The sequence below is a fragment of the Haemorhous mexicanus genome, chromosome 7 (assembly GCF_027477595.1).
Source record: "Haemorhous mexicanus isolate bHaeMex1 chromosome 7, bHaeMex1.pri, whole genome shotgun sequence".
Lineage (NCBI taxonomy): Eukaryota > Metazoa > Chordata > Aves > Passeriformes > Fringillidae > Haemorhous > Haemorhous mexicanus.
Window position 1 is genome coordinate 36,686,638 of NC_082347.1, and position 21,332 is coordinate 36,707,969.

A 21,332-nucleotide genomic window follows, 5' to 3' on the forward strand; every position below is an offset into this window, starting at 1 on the left:
CTGTGGCTCCTGAGACAAAGAGGCAGCTTTGTGCAGGCAGGTGGGAGTGATTTCTGTGCTCTTAAATGTCACTAACACTACTGCAGGGCTTAAGGGACGCTGAAATCACACCTTGACCTCTGTCAGCTTTCCAGAGACAGGTGCCTTTCAAGAGAGAAAACAACTCTGAAAGAGCATGCAGCCCATTGCACACCACTTCTGTCAATTGCAGAATGTTCTGTGGCTCCTTTGCATCCTGGTGCCAAGCTCAGCAATGAACACCAGTGGTTGCCATGTCAGTTTGGTCTGCAGCACTGACAGGAGAGGACACTGAAAGCCACAGAGGAGACAAACACCACCCCTGGATGTGGCTCAGTCTGTAGAAACACCCCTGAATTTTATGGACAGGTGTTTCTGTTCATTTACAATGCTGTAAAAGCTGTTTTAGCTACCTAATAAAGGTTTACAAGGCAATACCATTATCTATTTCTATAATACAATAACATCATTTGTTTCTGCAGAATTCATTTGTCTTGGGTGAAAACTCAAGTATTTCCTATAGAAGCTTCTCAGCACATTTCCCTTCAGAGACTTTCCTCCTTGTGAAATTGCAGCTGCAGATCTGAGAGGAACGGAGCAATTTTCTCTCCCCTAACTCGAGCAGCATTGCAAACAGCCTGTCCTCATCAGAATATGAAAATGTTCCAGTTACATCTGTGACTCTCAATGCTCTCTACACCACTGCTTTTCAGAGGCAGAGACAAATCCTCCCAGTGTTCCTGAGCAATACATTTTGCATTTGGAGCTCTGACTTGGCTGACACTTTTTAAAATATACATATATATTCAGAGTCAGACAGCTCCCTGGTGACTATTACACAGCTGCAGATGCTGAAGGGCACAAATTATTCCTACAAAGGTCAACATTACCTTACACTAAAAAATTGTCTTCCTGACCATTCATTCTTTCTTGACTTCCACACCGTGAACAAGTGATGAATTTTTATGATTTCACCACCAGCCATTGGTAATGTTATGTACCTCTTGGGGAGAAGAAGTGAGGAGGTGGAAAGAGACCCCAAACCACATGTAGACACCTAAAGATGTGTCCTTTTTGTTTCACAGGATGAGATTGAACCAGAAGAGCCAAAGTTTCACTCAGAAGCTCTTGTGGGACTTAATAACAGTCAGTGTAAGTGAGCTGCAGAATGAATCTTGTGAAAGGGATGCAAGGATGTGTCCAGACAGCCCAAATTTAAACTCATATTCAAAGTCTACTGTTTCCTACTGGCTGGCCAGTTCAGAAGGCAAGGAGCCAAGCAGCAGATCTGAGACCTTTGTGGAAGTTAGTTAGGCAATTTTAATATTGCCCAGAGCTGCTCAGCAGTAAGTGAAATTCCCCAGGCAGAACCTGTGTGGAGGATAGACATTCTGCCTCATGAAGGAATATGCTACTTTAAAATATGATTAAATTCAGATGTGGGATGAAAGACAGAAAAATTAGAAGTTCCTCATGACTTTCCTTTAACTAACTGAAATATTATATTCACCTACATTGAAAAATTTTAGTTTGTTATTGCAATACTGAAAGCAGCATAAATTTAAAAGATCTCCACTTCAAAAATCAAAGCTTATGCGTTGCAAGCTTTGTAAGAATCCCTTCTTACTTTTTTCTTCTGCTCCATATTCTCCTTAAAATCGATATCATTGCATCAAATGTTTTTATTTCAGCTGAAGTTGAAAAAAAATGGGTTCCCACAAAGAGTTTCCTATTAGCTTTTCCCACTTACCACTGCAGACACTACTTTGTCCGACAGAAAATGGATGAAGAAAGAACTGGCTGTTGTTTAATACTGTATTAAAAATGCTCAGCTCCTCTAATACCACAGGAGACATAGAATGGAGCAGAATTCACAGGCTGCAGGCAAGAACTTTCTCCCCTTTTGTCAGAGCAGGCAGCATGTAGAGTCTGGCCCTAATCAGATTAGGTTGTGCATATTTATAAACATCTGAAGGCCATAAAGAAAGACTCCCAATTAAAAGATACTCTGGATTTGCTTCTGCAAGAGTTGCAGAAAAACATGGCGATTAACATTTCCATTAGAGCCTGGGTTTGGCACAAACCCCACTTGCTGAGCTGGGTCCACTGGAAATCTCTTTTCTACCAGAGTGTATCCCTGGGTTCTTTTCAGATACATTGAAAAAACATGTCCCACTTGAGCTGGGTGTATGAAATTACACAATGCCATGTCACTGCATGGGATGGAACCCCTCGTAATGTAATGCACATTCAAGCAAAACTCTCTTTTCCATTATGGGCAGGAGTAAATTACAGATAGGAGTTTACCATAATTAACCACAAACTGGCAGTAAGGCCTATTTTCTGTCTTTGTAGATTACTATCAAGTTACCTAAGCCCTTCTCCAGCTTACTTTTAAAAGAAGCTAGGAATATAAAAGATATTTAAGATGAATCCATTCTCTGGATAAATATGTTGTGTGAACCATCCAAGCTATTTGGAATGGAGAATGAATCCAAGATGCTGGTTAGGTGTGGTCTGTTTGGTCAACAGCCCAACTCTGCCTACAGATTTTTACAAAAATATTTAACTGGGTTTTTTCCCAGTTATTCCTCAATTAAGATCTGTGCTGTTGTTACCTCTTAACAATAGCACAAGGCTGAACTCAGGTCCAGCAGCTGCCCACAATGTGTCTCTTACAGCTGAAATCACTTCATCATTTATTATTCCAAAACACTAAATAAGGGCAGACATTTTCCTAAAGAATTGATTTTTAAGGGCTCAGTATCAATCAGTTCTTTTTGCCTTTGATCCTCAGTAATCAGGGAGCCAAAACATTTAGAGAATTCAATATGTAGCCCATTTAAATATATTCTAGACTTTCTCAATGCTCACCCACTTGCTTTAGACCATCAGCAAACTTTTTATTAAGGGGATGCTTCATCAACACGCAAGGCAAGCTCACAGCCCTGTTTCTCTGAGATGGATCTAGAAAAGTGAGCACCCCAACTGGGCCATTTGCATTTTAATATTGCTTCAGCAGCTCTGATTGGCAATACTTTGTCAAAGCACAGGTGCTGAGCCTTCCTAGTGCAAAGTCTCCACTGGCACTTATGGCCCCCAGATCCATCTGCAGAGCACATCCCTCCAGCCCTGGGTTCAGGCACTGGAGGAGCTCCAGTTACTTTTTCTGTAGGATTTTTTGTGGGTCAGTTTAGCAACAAATCCAATCTTTTAAAGCAGTGTCTTTCCAAATCCATTTTTTCTTGTAAAATGGACCTTTCCAACACCTCAGGATTTTTTTGCTTAAAATGTCCTAGTTTCACTTGCCTCTTATTTTACTTTATTAAATGAAGTAATCTCCAGCCACTAAAAAAACATTGACATAATTTACTCAAATGCAACCTGCCCTATGAGCAAGAACTAGAATCTCACAAAAGCAGCTGCATCTGTATCAATATTTCACTTTGGAAGAGGCACTTTGGCTGTCCTGAGATGTGTTCAGGTGGGGAGAGGAGGAAGAGGGATGCATCAGAATACAGAGAAAATACTACACATAAAAATTCCTGCAGAAAATTTTTAAAAATTCTTTCTTAAAAAAAAAAAAAGCCTTAAGGCGTGACTTCCACATTATTATTATTATTACTATTATTATTACTACTACTACTGGAATTACAGTTCTGGACATGCCTCAGGAAGGAAGCACATCTGATCACACAACACCTGCAGACTGCTGTGTCAAACAGGATGGGAAAATCACCTGCTCACAGCACAAAAAGACTTTTCTATCACATATTGCAAAACAAGATGCTGAAAGTGCCCTGGAGGAGCTGCCTTTTCATTGCTGAGCCCTGTTATAACACTGTTCCTCATATAATTCTCACTCAGGCTAATAACATATGATTTCAAGTCATATCCAGGCTATAATGAAAGTGGAAAAAACCTTGAAGTGGTGCCAAACAGACCCAGTGGTTTTGGGGACCTTAGGCCCTGTGTGGTGGAGAATTAAAAAGATAATTCTTCAGGTCAGTTTTGATGCAAGAATTGAACACAGTCAAGGGCAATTAAATTAATAAAATTTTAGTATTGACTTGAAATAAAATATGTGAAATCTATCTCTCTTCTTCTACTCCTCCAAACATTAAAACCACCCCAGTGTGTGATTGCTGGTTTGGAAACCAGCAATCACTTTCTAAAAGCGCACAGAAAATCAGCAGAAAGTTGATTGGTTTCTGCCCCAAAGCTGTTACCAGCAGAATATCAGGAACATAAATCAGTGTCCATAAATCTGCTACCTTTCCTGAGCTGAACCTCATCAACAACAAAAATAAAGCTTCAAGTTCAGTTTCAGCTCCATGGGCATCTCTAGTGCCTCTCCAGCATCTCTCCAGAACTTCTGGATTCACAACAATAACTCCCATTTCTTTTATATTCAATGGAGTAAATAGGTCAAAAGAAGCCTGGTAATTTTGTGCAGGATTCCTGAGGCTGGGATGGGTTTGCCATCCAGTTGCTTTCTGCATTAGGTTTATTTATTTTTATTAGGTATATTTCAGAGACATCCAACTACCTCAGAGTGAGGACACATCCTTCTTTCTGATGATGAGTCTTCCCAGAGGAGGCCTGTTGGGAGATTTAGAAGCAAATTCTTGGGACTGAATCATCATCGTTCAATTGTTCTCCATTAAAAATAATTTTATTATGTAAACAATTAAGTTCAATTATATGGATTTAGAAAGCTTTTAGTCCAGCTTGCTCTTGCAGTGACAAGTTATAACACAAGCCTTAACACCACTTCTGAGAAGGCTGTACCCAAAAAAACCCACTTTTCTTAGGTTACCATAATCCTTTGGGTCCGTTCCTGAACTGCCACGAAATCTGGTGGGACACGTGCAGAGAGCAGGGATGTGTCAGAAACTTCACCTCCTCCCTGGCTTTCCAACCCTTCCTCTGGAAGAACAACATCAAACAAAGACAGAGCTCTCTGGAAGGCACAAGGGAGCCTGACATGGGACAGGGTTCTTCCCCCCAGGCTGGTCACAGCCACCACATCCATGCAGAGGGACAGCTCTCCATTCAAGGAGCTGAACTCTGCTCAATTTTGCTTCACAAAGCCCAAACAAAACACTTCAGTGAGACATTCCCCCTTTTAGATGCCTGGTGTCAGCCACACAGGAAGCTGAATTAACCTGGACTTGCTTGGGCACTCACACCAATCACATTTCCTGGGGTCCAGGAACTGCTCTCACTTGCCAGCTGGACCACTCTGTGCTTCTCCTCTCACAGCCTGAAGGACTCACTAAAAGTTAATTCAAATTGTTCTATGTTTGCACAAATATTTAATTGACTAAAATAAAGTATTTTCATAAATACTTCTGGATTGAAGGCATGTTCTGTCTGAAAGTTCTTTTCTCAAAAAAGGCTTCACCTCTACCTAAATTAATTTCAGCAGCTTCTTTCTGGAGTAAAGGGAAAAAAATAATGTAACATTTGTGTATGTTTCTAAACTAACTTGGAGATAAGTTCTCCAGTGGACAACAGCTGCTTCCTCTCCCCTCTCTTTACATTTAATATCATTGTATGTCATCTTAACAGCTGTATTTACTAGAAATTCCCTGTGAAGCTTTTGGCTCATTCACTTTCTAAAAGCATAACCCAGAAATGCACGCTCAGGGCGTTATTGCTCACCCTGCCTTGACTCACACCCACAATGGCTCCTTGGGTGATTAGCAGTTCTCAGCATCAGGTCCTACATGATTTAAAACAAAACAGAAAAAAACCCTTAATGGCAATAAAAATATTAGGAGTCAGCTATTTCATACTAATGACTTGTTAATGTAACATTACTGCTGGTGCTTTAAGCAGTGTTGTCCTTAGATGCTGCACTGCATTCATGAAGGACTTTGGGAAAAAAGAGAGTTTGGTGCTGAGACTTATTGCATTAAGAGATCGGTTTAACAGATTGTTTAGTTTTGGTAATATAATTTGACATCTAAACATAAGCTGAGAGGGATCTCCCACAAAACCTTTGATAATATGATTCATTGTCAAATGTTTGTTTTGCCTATCTGGTACTCATTAATTAATTCTTTTTAATATATCTTGGATTTACTGATTTGGAAAAAGAGAATTATTCTTATTGATGTTGCTAAAATATCCAGGTGGCTTGAATTTCACCAACTAGATGGTATAATCTAGCACATTTGTGTAGACCTAATCAAATCTCTACTAACAGATGTGAAGAGCCCAGCATGGGAGCAAATGTTTGTGTCTATATGATAATTAAATTACCTCAATAAAGAGAATAAATGAACAATGATGACTATAGTTTTTCTAAACCTAGGTTATCTTCCTCGTGCACAGCCTCTATTAACCCCTTTAACAATTGGTAAAACTTGAAGTTTTTCAGAATGAACCATGGTTTTCAGGCAGTGCCTGTGACTAAATCTATTGACCAGACAATGTGATTAAGTATTCCTAGGCATCACTATTAATGAAAATCAAATAAATAATAAGTTCTGCACTAAAGATATGTTATGTACAGTGTATTTCATTTCATGTAAACAGTTGTGACACCATCAGTCTGTGGTTTAATTCATCTTTTAGCTCTCTCATCTTGGGGAATCACTTTGATGATTGCCACAGCATTCTTAAACATCTTTGTCCAAATTTTATATGTCCTCAAATCTTTTACAGGCCTGTGTCCTTCACATAAGCTAGATGTGGCTGAATGGGCATTTCTGAGAGCCCCAGCAGGCAATTGAGTGACCCATGAGCTGCCAAGGATTTTCAAAACCTGACCCTCTAAATCCAGTTCATGATACAACCAGACAGAAAACATCATTTCAGTGCCTACAAAGTGCAACAAAAACCTCTATTGCCATACATTCCTGAATATTAATTTCCCTAGAATTCACTTTAGGGAAGCGTATGAAGACAAGTTTCATGAGATAAAAAGATATTTTTAACCCATCTTTGCTTTGAAGGTGGCCTGGTGGCAATGAGATGCTTCCACAAGAGAGGGGAGCCAGCCCCTGGTAGCAGCATTGCTCTGCTAGCACCAGGCAGAGACCGAGCTGCAGCTGGAGTTCAAATCACTTCTGACCATGTTTTTGCTACAAACAGGGGAACAGTTCTTTCTCTGTTCACTCCATGGCGTGCTCTGACCTTGCTGGAGGCTAAGTAATGTCACCAGCTGCATGTGTAACGTGGTCACTGGTGATGAAAAGTGAACCAGCGCAGCTCGCCTAGGGATGCAACCTCTTTTAACATATCTAACATTCCTGCAGGTGTGGTGGCTTTATTTGTGTGTTTTACTGTGTTTGTTTATTTGCCTGACTAACTAACTCAGGTCCTCCTGCCCGGTGCAGATAGAGCCTTCTTATTTAACATTCCTGAAACTCTGAGTGTTTAGGATATAGATTGTTTCCAGTCTCAGGATGTAAAAGACATGGGATAGAAGCAAGAGAGATTAGGGCTCTTTTCCTCAAAGTTAAACAACTGGATTGGTTTTCAGGCAAGGGGGCCCTGAAACAGATAAATAAAAATAGTCCTGTACTTACAAGGAACTCACAGATTGTATTTCTAGAAGATCTGACCGAGGGGCAGATTTGACCAGCAGCACTTGGGAATAGCCCAAACACATAAAACTGTTATCTCCTGGTCATAAAGTGATCTTTAGTCAGCTGAAGTGAGGCAGCAGCAGGTTTGGAGTAATTTGGGAGGCTAATTATATCCTCTTTGTACTTAAATGAATCTTTCTACCAAGCCTTCTGTGCTGTGGCAGAGAAACAAAGTCCAGCCACTCCCAGCTCAGTACATCCCAAACTGCAGATTGCTTCCGAGAGGTCCTGCAAAGAGAAGATGGCTTGTACTGGACTTCATTGCATGAACAGAGAAACAATGCTGGAGCTTGCTGGAAAAGGGGCAAAAACCACTCAAACCCCCACAGAATTTGAAACAAACAAGTTCCCTTTCAGGAGTCCCAGACAAAAACCTTTTCTGATTATTCACATTCACATAGAAATGCATCTCTTCCATGGAATGTACACATGCAGATTCTATCAACCAAATTCTCTCTTTTCAATCTATGTAGCTCTAAAATAAATATATAAACAACTATTTCCTCCTTGTCTACCTATTCAAAATATTAATAATGTTATTCTCTTTTGAAATATTTCCTCCAAGGAAGGATTCGGGGAAGTTTGTCCTGATTAGATTTGGATTCAAGCCCACAAAAAACAAGAGAGAGAGAGAATGGTCTTCTGCTGCCCCATAAATTTCCCAGCTGGGCCAGAGGCACTGCCAATGACCTGTGAAAATTTATCATAAAATAAATAATCTTGTAACAGGGAAGAGAAAGGAGAGCTGCAAGTGTATTTGTGTCACCAACACAATTACTAAAATTATTTGTTCAGTTTGGAGGATGGGAGACAAAGAGAGAAAGTGTTGGTGTGGATTGGTTTGGTTTAGTTTTGCTCTTTCTTGGTGGATGTTAGATGTTTTGGCGTGACTGAGTGCTCCACACCAGTGCCAGAAACAGCATGAACACTGGACCTTTTCCCACTCAAATATCTCCTGCTCTGTAAGAGGTCACCAGCTCAGAACCTGTGGTAACAGGAGAAGGAAATAAAATTGGAATCCCCCCCATTTGTCATCTGAACATCACTCAGATTACCAGGTCTTGGATTTCTCTCTTCCTCATCCCAGGTCAACAACACTTGGGGAGGTCTGTTTTGGCATGGGAGTTTGCTGATGCAGGGTCCTACATTTCTTTCACTTTTATTTCTGCCTCCTTATTTCACAGCCTTGGCACTGGGACCATCCTTTCCTGAAGGACCAAGTCTTAGAAGTGCATTTTGGGGTGCAGGTGAAGCAGAGACACAGTCAGATACCTTTTGAGACATCAACTCCCCTTCTGTCCTTCTGCAGTCATTTCAGTGGCTTGCTTCAAATTTCCCAGACAGGTTTTTATCTTTCCATCCTGTCTACTTTGTGTCGTTGTGAAGACTCAGAATTGTTCTCAGAACAAGAAACAACTTCTGCTTTTCCCCATGCTTTACTCTGCTGAGAGTTCCCCGTGGGTCACTCTGTGTTTTCCTTAACCACCCTCCAAGGCTCCTCATTGTGCAGCCAGGTTTTAGTGCAGGTTTTCATAAACACATCTGAGTTACACAAGTGGGATTTTTTTTTAAGTGGAAACAGGCTCAGTAATTTGTAAATATGCTTTGGTTGAAAAGGAGTTAAAAATACAGTCAAAGAGACTTTGCTTCCCTCCTTTCTCCCACGGTTCATGACCTTTGCTTTTTTCAACTTCCTCAATTTAGTTTCAGTAAATTGTCACAGAATGGCACAACACCTGCCTTGGGTACTTGAGAAATTGACTTTTCCTGCAAATTACCCTGATCAGTGACCTTGTCTGGCTACTAAAGGGGCTTGCAGAAGCAGCACAGCTTTATGTGTGGCCATCTTCCATCTTCTGATTGGTATTTAGCCCTTTGAAGTTCACTTATCTCCTTAATGTGCAGCTACCTTTTGGGGGAAAAAAAAAGAAAAAAAAAAGAAAAAGGAAGAAAAAGGTTAAAAAAGGCCAAGATACACTTGTCATATCTGAAACCAAAATACTAACAGTTAGAAAAAGTGTAGTGCATCCTGGAAGGTGCACACAGAAATGTAAGCTGGAAGGCTCCACTGATCCTCCTTTCCAGAAGAATGTCTGTAATTTCTTTTTCTCTTTAGATGTGAAATGTTCAGATACTGGTTGTCACTGTTGCAGCTGAGTTGTGTTTACTAGGAAGGGTTTAACAAGGCTGACCTTTCCTTCCTATCCTTTACTTTACTTTTCTTTTTAATCTGTTGTAAAAGTCACTTCTCTGAGGCAAAAAGCAAATATCTCTTCCTCCCCATACTGCACAAGTGTTGGGGCAGAGGTTACTTCTGGAAACCTAAAAGGTGAATTTCTTTTTTATGCTGAAGCTTTGATTTCACAGTGACATGTAAAGGGGTTATTTCTTTAATTAATTATTAATTGCTGTGGTGTCCAACAGGTGCCAGGTGTCAAGTGCAGTCCCTGGGGCAAGCAGCCCGAGGGGAAGCATGGTTCACAGCAACCTTGGGCAAATTGGCCCAGCAGAAAGTTCTGGACCTACTTCCCACGTCCTTGTCAAATATCAAAGAAAAACAGTAAAAATGTAAACTTATATTAGGCATTGTACTTAATTCTGACAAGCTTTTAGGATCAAATTGCAGACTTTAGTCAACAAAGGGGAATTAGGCTGGGCTCTTCAATGGAGGGGAAGGTGGGACAGCTGTTTGAGAGCTCCTTGCATAGCTCTCATCTTATTTTGCACATCTGTTCTGTTTAATTTAGCTAAGCACTTTGAGTCACAACTTGTGGCTGAAAATTTGAATCCTATTTTACCTGGGACTCGGACTGATATTCTAGATCTTAGAAGGAAATTAAAAAATGCCTGAAAGATTACACTATCTAATAAATTTCCCCCACCCCACTCTCTTTATTTTTGCAACTGGTGAAGATTTATTGCTTAATTGCAATTTAAGAAAAAATTTAATGCAAATTCTGTTTGCATATGTGAGATGATATTTCTTCCTCTCCTTCTTTTTCCCTTATCTTAAAAAAAGAAATTAACTGGAAAAAAGGTCCCCCAAAAAAGTTTTGAGTAAAGAAAAAATAGCAGAGAACTGTTTTCTTTATTTATATTGCTGTCCTTATCCTGTCTTGCCTGATCCCCTCTCCAGATTTGCGAGTTTAACCTTCTAACATCATCCTGAACTGCTGAAATATTGCCCTTGCTTTAGAGACAGGGAAATTAAGAGAGAGGGCTCATAACCCAAGAGGTCCATGGCCATGGGCACACTTTGTGCTTGGGTGAGGAATGATCTTCAGCCTCTGAGCCCCAGAAGAGAGCAGCCAGAGCAGCTGCAGGAGCAACCAGGACCCAGCACTGCTCACACCAGGGTCCACGTGGGCTCTGTGGCAGCACAGAGGGAGTGTGGCTTTTGCCGTGTCCCCAGGACAAAGGAGGAATTGAGAATCTGACTCTGTGTTCTCAGAAGGCTAATTTATTATTTTATGTGCTTATATTATATTAAAGGATGCTATACTAAACTATACTGAAGAATAGAGAAAGGATACTTAGAGAAGGTTTAACAAGATACTAATGAAAACTGGTGGCTGACTCCTCAGAGTCTGACACAGATGATGGTGATTGGTCATTAAGGACAAACAATTCACCTGTTGGGTAAACAATTTCCAACCACATTCCAAGCAGCAAAACACAGGAGAAGCAATCACAGAATTATTGTTTTCATTTTTCTTTGAGCCTTCTCAGCTTCCTAGGAGAAGAAATCCTGGCGAAGGGATTTTTCCAGAAAATAAGGCAATGACAGAGAGAGCACCTCAAGAGCATCAGGACACCAGCTCCTCCATCAGACCCCTCCTCTCCATCCCCTCTGCCCAGCCTCCCCAGCCACCAGGGATGCTGCAGGCTCTGCTGCTGGCAGGTTCTGCCCCTGGTGCCTCCCTTCCCTCTGGAGGTTGTGGGTTTGTGCTCAGGATGTACCTTGGGATCTCCCTTAGGGCTGGACACAGCCCCTGCCTGAGCCCAGCCCAGCCTGCAGTGTTCCACTAATGAGAGCTAATGACAATAACAAGCCAGGGTGACACGGGGCTCCTCTGCCATTAGAGAGGGCAGGGACATGAAAGGGTGAGAGGAACCCCAAAGCCTGGTGCATTTAGACCACGGGGATTTAGCTGTGATCTCCCCTGCCCCAGGGTCAAGCATGGCACGTGAGCTGTCCCTGCTGTGTCCCTGCAAAGGGGGCTGAGCTGCACTGGGAGCTGGGGCTGGGGCTGCCTCTGCACCCCAGCACTGTGATGGGGGCTGTGATGCTGTTCCCCTGCAGGAACCACAGCCAGGCCCTTTGAGCTGTTTTTCAAACCTGGCTGAGTAGCTCTGGTCACTGGGTGGCTGGTTTGACCAGATGAAAAGCCAACAAACCTGAGTACAAACACAGCTTGGACAGAGCTCTGATTTACAGTCACCACAAGGTTTGAGAGACAATTGTTTGTAGTTCCTCACTGTCTCACATCAGAGATCAGCTGTACAGAAAATCAATACCCAACACCATGTTTTACCATCATTTAAAACAATTAAAACACTAATCACATCTCAAATCTGTTAACTTTCAGATAAGTATAATTAGACCCCAAAATGCTTTAAGTAGTGTTTACACATTTATTTACCAAAAGACAATTATTAAAACAAAGAAACATTCCCAGTTAATTGATGGAAAGATAGGAGAAGATGTAATTAATCATCATTAGAATATGCAGCCCTTTATTGTTCAGTGGCCTGTCGCTGTGGGAACTGCTGGCTGTGACACCACTCCTGTCTCTGGGATTGCTCTGGGAGGAAAAGGGAGGTGGTGGCTGTGGAATGGGCTGGAATTACCTCGGGGGTGCTGCTCCTTTCAAACCCTGATGTCCTGGGAACATGGGGCCAGGTGCCCAGCAGAGGGGCACCACGGGGGACCACGGCAGGGCAAGGCCAAAGGGACTTAGTGCAAACAGATCTGGTGGAAAGCAGAAGAAATTACACATGTCAGTGGAATTGCACCAGCCAGGGAAGAAGGAAGAAGCCCCATGTCCTTAAGCTATTTGGCTCTCCAAAGCACAATGCAGAAATGTTAACTCTTGTGGGACAGGAGAGCTTTTTATTCCAATAGGATGTGAAGTAGCTTTGCTTGAAAGATTTCTTCTGTGCTTTCAAAAATCCTTCTGCTTTCCCAGAGGGAAAATGGGGATTACGCCAGTAAACCCTGAGCAAGCATGCCCATTGCAGGGACATTTCTTTAGTGCAGAAACAACACTGGTTTCTTCTTTAATTGCAGCAACTTGGATGGTTACTTTACTCACCAAGCCTTTTGGAGCTACATGAGCTGCCTTCTGCAAGACAGCAACATTTGTGAATTTGGGGTTTACCCTCCAAACTACTTGTGAAGGACTGTCACAACTTCCTCCACGGTTCAGAAACAGCTTGCAAGAAAACTCATCCTTTAAAGTCAGCACTGGTAATGTTTTGCTGTTGTAAAACTACTTTATTCTTAACTGAATGGGTTTCCAAAAGTAGAAAATACCAATTTTTAAAAAAATTTCAGCTCTTTTTATCATTATGGTTGAATTTCACCAGCCATAACATTGAAGTTCTAAATCTCCTGTTCTTTGTTCAGTTGTAGGTGTGCAGGACTTACAAAATATTCTATTCAGAAAAAGGCCATGAAATTGCAATAGAGATGGTAATAATATTTTTTTCTAATCTCTGTGGACTTCTGTTGTCTAAGAACAGGATATATCCCTAAATCTCTAGTTGTCCTTTTGGAAACAGTTTCCATTTTTTTTTTCCATCCTTGGTTCTCAAGTTCTAATCTTTTATAATTCATGACACAGCATTTTGTGTTGCACCTCCAGCAGAAGGCTCTTTATGGTACAAATGATCCATAAATCACACCTGAGACACAGCAGCACCCCAAAACAACTGACACATTTCTGTGGAAAACTTTTTTCTTGAGGAAAAAGCCTTTAACTTGAGAGACAGAATGCATCTGGAAGTCCTTAATTGAAAAAGATACCTGGTCTGTCAGTAAAAGCCTTTCTAATGCTCCAGAAGGAATAAAACTGATTTATATGGCTGATAAATTGATAAATTGATAAGAGAACCACCTGAGCAGCCAGAGTGGGGCACCATGCTCTGCACAGGATGGAGCTCTCACTGTGATCACTTCCACTGCATGGCAAAGTAATGAAAAAAGGAAACCATAGATAAAAGCTTTGGGCTGTTCTCCACTCCAGAGAGTGGCAACTGAGCTGGTCCTGGTTAGACAGAAAAGCAGGAGGAACTGAAAGGCATTAGTAGCATTTGATGTGAAAAGTTTGATATAATAAAAAATTATGCTTTTTGTCATACAAATGCTGCTTTCCATAAACAGCCTCAAGAATAGGAAGCACATTGTTCAGATTTCCTGCTTTTCCTGAGTTTGGATGATCTGCCTGTGCTTTTCATTGAACACAAATGATTATTCTTAGAAGTACAAGCTATTTTCACACATAAGTAATAAAGAAGAGGGCCCCCATATAATCAGGGCCTGGGAGGATATGCAGTAAAACATGAACTACATTAATTCTAAATACTGCTCTGAAATTATTGATGCTACATTGCAAAGTCTGTGGAGTTACTTGAACATCTCAATCACTAAACTAATTGAGGAATTAAGTCCTTCCCATTTTGTCAGTTCTTTCATCCTCAAGAAGCACATTTCTGTAGCTGTGGATCAGTCAGGCCTGAGCACTTTGTTACAGACATCACTTGTGGAGCCTACATTTCATTTACAGCTCCTTCTTCCTTTGTCTTTTAAAGTCAGGCTATCCCTACTCAGCTCTCTGTGACTATTTTTAATTTGCTTTTCCAGGCTTGGAACAAGGCATTGAAACAGTAAAACCCCTAGAAGTTGCTGCAACATCATCATTAAGGAAAAAAGAAAAACAACTTCACAACAAATAAAAGCAAAACCTGACACAATTCAAGGAGCATTTAGAACCTGTAATAAGGAATATTTGCTAAGTGAGGAGAAAGATAAAGCAGCACATGATTGAACATGATTTGAATTTACAGTCCTATATATAGTCTTGTGCTGTGATGCAGACCTTGCTGCCAGTTTTTCCTATTTTAAGCAAAACATGAATATTCTGTCTGTCTAGCTCCTGCTGACTTGGTCTTGATGGGATCACACTTTCCCTTCTTTATCACACCTGACAACTATATATATATATATATATATATATATATATATATATACATATATATATATACACATATACATATATGCATATGAAGGAACTACCCACTAAAATGAAAAGAACTATTTGAATTTTGTCATCCTTGAAAACTCCTACTGTGGGCCAATTTCTTCTCTTTTACTAAAGGGCTCAGCTGATTTCAGGGTTGCTCTAGATGGAAGACAGAATCAGAACCAGCTTCCACTGCGTTTGCCCAGAAAACACAAGTTGTTAGAGAAAACTCAGGAAAACCTTCCCTGCAAGATGTGTGGGGAGGGGATATCAAAAAAGCAAATGGAACCATTTTAGCACCTCGTATTCCAAAATATATAAAAATAATTTTAGTTAAAAATGTGTACACACACACACATATGTGGGTATATATATATGGAGAGACAGGGAAGTCCGTGTTTCAAATCTTCCAGCAAAAACCAGATTTTAAAAAGGGGGAGGGGAATTAGGAAACCCCATTTTTTCACTAAAATAGGCATAATTTTAATATAATAAAATGTTAGGATTATTAAACTATATTCTAGTTGAAAAGGATGTTTCAGTGGACAAATTTTTGTCAATTCCAGTCCCACCTGGCTTTTCAAACAGAGACAAAAAACCAATAATTTTTCCTTCTCTCTGAAATATCCTGTAGATTTTTGTCTCTTACAACTGGGCCCAGAACAATTCCCTTCAAGGACTGAGTGAACCAACAATCACCCAGAGAACCATAATTTATAGCTGCCACAACATTCACCTATAGACCCAGAACCCAAAGAGCTACTCTCATCCTCACATAATTTCTTCTAAAATAGAACTTTCATATCCACTGCAATGTGCTGGGGGAGGCAAGAAATTGTTTATTTGGTGGCTGGAGTCAGAGATGGATCTGGTCATCCCAAAGGCATGGGTCAGCCTGTGGGATTGTCCAAGAAACCTCAAGCAGGGCAATGCAAAGGTAGCAGAGACTACAGAGTTGGCACAGCAGTGCTGAGAGGTGTTTCAGAACCCATGCTCAGCCTTGCAAAAGCTTTCTGCTGAAAATGTTGTAGCCATTTGTCCTGTAGCACAGAAATACACTTGATATTCATGTTTGGGACTTGCATCCCTTTCCCCCAGCCTGGTGTTTTGATCTTAGCATGGTTCCTGGCACTCAGCTTGGATTTTTGGCACTGCATCTCAGCTGTGTGCCAGGGCACAGCACACAGACATGGCCCTGGAATCCCACTGCTGTCCATTCCCTCTGCTGGGGAACACAAACTCTTAGAGGTAGTGAGCTGAGAGCTTGCACAGAAATGGGATGAGAAGGTAAATAAATCAAAACTAAACACAGAGCTAAAAGGAGAGTGAGGCATGTCAGAAAACTGAGTTGCAGCCCCTGCTGCAGGGAGGATCAAGCAATGAGTATGAGCCTCCAGTCTGAAGCAGTAAGCCCTGTTGAACTGCACTGGCTTTGAACTCAAGTGCAATTACAACTGAAAAAGCACCTGAATAGCTGGACTGTCACACAAAGAGGTTTGGAGGACACTCAGAAGGTATCAGCTTTAGGATTTTACTGAGATCTCCAGGGTGAGCTGGAAAGAGAGGATTCTTTTTCTGGATAGAGAAAAGTACTGTGCCTAAGTGTTGTTTTGGCAATCAGGTAATTATTACTTCTGTGAAGGATCCTCTCTTGCAGGGAACTACACCTCAATAAGCAATAAGCAAAACCTCTGATGCAAAACCTCTTGCAAAAATACACAAGAGAGAAAAAGTGAACTTTGCTATATTTTTATGTACAGGAAGTAGAAGCACTTCTTCAGCAGTGGCAGAGCTGAATGGACCTACAAACATCTTTGCTAAGGTTTTTTTTTTATGAAGAGAGGCTCCTTAAAGTCTTCCAAAAGCAGAATATGATGGGCACAGAGTCAGCAGAAATACAGAAGGGAAGTGCTTCCATGGCAGGGAGACACCTGTGTGCAGCCCCAGCTCAGCCCTGAGTCACTGCTCATTAGACTGGTGGCAAAAGTCTTCAAGGGCTAAAAATATTTCACAAAATAAATTGCCAGATCCACACCTGCTACCCTGTGCAGAGGGCAGCCCCAAGCTGGTCACCCAAGAGGTTTAGTTAGATGAAAGAATCCATCTATTTTTACTGGGTAAGAAAAGCAAGAGCCATAATAACCTTTCTACAATAAGAATTTTTCCCACAAGCCAAGTGTCAATCTAAATTATGCTGGAAATAGGGTGGCAGAATTTGGCCCACGTCTGTAACAAAATAGCAAAAAACAAAAGCAAAAATAGCAAAAGCAACCTGCAGGTGCCTACAGCATGAGCCAGTCTATATTTTTACACAATGAACTTCATTCAAAATTCTGTTTCTTAGTTCCCAAGTGAGAAACAAAGAGCAACAACTTGCCCTCGGGGCAGGGTTTTTCTTTTTTCATTATTTCTTGCCACAGATCATTTAAAAAAATACCTCTTACCGGGCCGTTTTCAAAACCACAACATATTCTTATGCGTCACAACTTATCCCAACTCCTCCCTCCCTCCTGTGACAGGCATTTAATTGAGCTAAAACTTTGTTTCTACTAAGATGCAAATTTGGAAAAACAAGATCCCGGCTGCCTGGGGCTTGGTTAGCTGCAGATAAAAAAGCAACACCTGTTTTAGGTATGGCTCTGTGGAAATGCAGGTACTCCCCAGGCAACATACCCATGGTAACCAAGTGCAAAACTTGTCCTTCTCGTTTGCTTCCTGGAGACTACAGCACAGATATGGGTTAAGAAGTCTGTGTGTGACACGGATTTGATTTTTTTTTTTTTAATTTTAATAATATTGCCTTGTGAAATGTTGTTCATTATCATTTTTAATGTGACATAGAAGACAGCTTTCCATTTAAGTTGCCCGTTAGTCTGATTAATAACTTATTTTTATTTTACATTTTGTGTTTTATGCTGCCTGCGAGGCAAATATTATCAGTGTTTTCCTACAAGAAGTAAGACAATTCACAGAACACATTTCATGCCCTGAGATCAGAGAAATAAGTTTAGATTTATAATACCCAAGGACTGTGGCTTTTTATGAAGTGTATAAAGAGGGCATGTTTAATTATGTTTTGTTTATATCAGCGCTTTGTCTGCAAAAATAACATGAATTAGCATATTTTCCTATCATCGGCAGTTATTTCTAATGATTGATTAAATTTCTTAAGTGCAGAGTGGATTAAATCACAATTTCTTGCAAATAATTTGGGAAAGAAAAGATAGAACTAACTACCCAATTAAAGTGGGCAAGATCAGAGTCTGACTGCTCCAGGCAGAGTCCTGTCCATCTTCTGTAGTGACAACAACAAAAATAAAAAGCAAAATGCATATTTGAAGCTGAAGCATTAAGTATGGAGAACTACACCATAAAAACTGTATTTTGGAACCCCTGGATGTATTCCCAGGGGTGGCCTGGCTGGAGTTGTTTATAATTTTTCTGTCCCTTTTGGGTTCCTGACCCTCTCTGGCTGGGACAGGACTGAGTGTGCTCCTGCTGCTGCTCCCCCGCACGCAGCTTTTTAAAAAATCCAGGCGTGGAGTGTTCCAAAGTAAAAGACGCCTTACAAAAGATGATGAGGCTGAGATCGCCATCCCCTGAAGGACACTCCGAAATTCTCTTGGTGTGAAAACCTGCCGTGGTACCAACGATGCTGAAGTGCACAAGGTCGAGAACCGCAGCATCCAACCCCCCCAAATCCTTGCTTTGTTTCAACCGCTCAGTACAACAGCATCTCCGCTCACCTGCGCTCTATCCCTGTAAAAAAATATAATTAAAATATACATATATTGAAAGAGTTTTATTGGAAGCGGGGAGCGACCGTCGGGCGCGTTTTGAGGCAGGAAAAGGCGATTTAGGGGCGGCCAGCAGACGTGGTGGGCAGACGCCATCTAGTGGTGACCGCGGGTAGTGCAGGCGCTCCGAACCTTCCCCTCTCCTTCCCTTTTTCTTTCTCTTTTCCTTTCTCCTTCTCTCTCCCCTTCTCCTTCCACTTTTCCTTCTGCTTCCCCTTTTCCTTCTCCATCCCCTCTCCTTCTTCTTCCTCTTCCCCTCTCCTTCTGCTTCGTCCTTCCTTTCCCTTTCACTTCCCCTTCTTCTTTCTCCTTCTTCTCCTTCCCCTTCTTCTTTCTCCTTCTTCTCCTTCCCCTTCTTCTTTCTCCTTCTCTTTCACCTTCTCAGTCCTCTTTTCCTTCTTCTTCCCCTTTTCTTTCTCCATCCCCACTCCTTCTGTTTCAACCGTCCTTCCCCTTCCACTTCCCATTCTTCTTTTCCCTTCTTCTTCTCCTCTTTCTTCTTCTCCTCTTTCTCCTTCTCTTTCCCCTTCTCCTTCCCCTTTTCCTTCTCCATCCCCTCTTCTTCTCCTTCCTTTTCCCCCCTCCTTTCCCTTTCACTTCCCCTTCTTCTTTCTCCTTCTCCTCCTTCCCCTCCCCTTCTCCTTCTCCCACCCAGGGATGCCAAGTCCTGTGGGAGCTGGCAGTGCCAAGGCTGGGCTGTCCCCACATCCCAGGACACCCTCACACCTCCCCAAGCCCCCCCCCACAAACACCCAGACAAGCAACCAGAGCCGAAGGCACAGAGCCTATGTCCTGCCACAGCCAGGAAATCGCTGGGATTTGCTCTGAAATCACAGAATATTCCCAGTTGGAAGGGACCCAGAGGGATCATCGAGTCCAGCTCCCAAGTGGATGGCCTGAGTGGGGATTGCAGCCCTGACCTTGGCGGGACCAGCCCCAGCAGAGCAGGGCTCTCCCAGCCGAGGGTGCCTTGAGGATGCTCAGTGTCTCAGGGCTGCCTTTAATGCAGAAACACTGAAGATTTATTAGGCTGACACTCTTTTTTTGTTTTCCCTGTGAATCTTTTTATATTGGGAAAGGAAGAACAATGTGAGCCTCACTTGCTGAGGTTTCAAGGTTCTGAGCTGCCTCCAAATCCCAGGTAGTGACAGGGACTGTGGGACTGCAGAGTTAATGTTGACACTTCAGCATTCAGCCTGCCTTTCACCTCCAGGGCAGTGGCTTCATGTGTTTGGGACACATTTCCCCATTTTAGTCCTTATATTATTTATACTATGACAATTTCATTTCTTGAATAAGAAATATTTTCTGTTCAACAGAAATTAGATAAAACCACTCAGGACAGAGTCTCCTCGCTCTTGAGCTGCTTTTGGCTTGGCTTTGTTCTAAACATTCCCCCTGGATATTGCTATTTCCATGCACTTCCAAAGTACAAAAGGAATGCAGGAGACAGTCTGTGTTTATATGTGCTTGGAACACTTGAAACTCCTGTGCAGGAGCTGGATGCCACAGTGGCAGGTGCAATATAAGAACCACCTGGGCAGATTACTGAAGATTTACTCATTGCCAACGCTGAATTCCTCATATTTTGCATTCAGAAGGAACCCTTGGGCTGTGATCCAGTATTCAGTTGCAAAGTTGGTAATTATGGCATAGTTAGAGAGAGGAATTAATCAACACAAGCACAAGGTCACCACTGCAGATCTGTCTGTCTTCAATGCCAAGAGGGCAAGATAAGTGGCCTTAGTAATAAGGCCAAACAGTGCACCTGCAGAAGGCAGGGCTGGTGTGTGAGAACAGAAACAAACCAAGGATTTTGGGCAGTATTTTGCACTGAATACTTCTTCCACAGGGAAAAAAAAAAAAAAAAAAAAAAAAAAAATTGGAGCTCTCTATATTAGGATCGCTGTTCTACAAATTAAAACTGGTGGGAAAATCATCCACAAACACAAATGGGTATGAAAAAAATCTTAATTTGCTCATTTGCGTTCAATTCTTGCAGTACTTTGGTTTGGAATCTCTAAAAGGCACATTAAACCATACCTCATAGCCTGCAAATCAAGTGCTAATTAAAACTGCATTAACCCTAATGAATTGGAAAGAAGAAATCTAATTGCAAAAACTTCTGTTTACCTAAGACATGCTGGAAAAACAAACCATTCCATATTTCTCTTCAGTCTGGTTTGTTTTGGTTTTTTTTTCATTCTCTCAGCATGCACACAGAGCTTCCCCTTGCTCTGTAATTTACAAAATCAACCTTTTGGGGGAGGTTTCCAGCATGTAAAGCCTCTCTCATAGCTCTTTATAACCAACCTTGTTCTACCACAACTTCAAAATCTATCCAACAGCTCTTAAAATCCTCCCTGGAAGGAGCCTGTGCTAATGAGTCACAGGTGCTGGCTGCTACCTGCCCAATTACTTCATTATCTTGCTCCACTCTGAGCACCGGGATGTGTTTCCTGTACTGGGTGTAGGTGCTGCTCTCTCTTATGGTACCAGGTCTGCATAATTCCATAAATTCCCTCTAGTTTAGGACTAGACAAGCCTTGTCTTGTCTTCCTTGATTTCCCACGTGGATGGGGCAGAAGCATCACTGTGGAATCCACTTAATGATGAGAGCCCTAGGAGCACTGGTGATAAATGACCTGTTGTTAGGGGCAGGAGGAACCAGC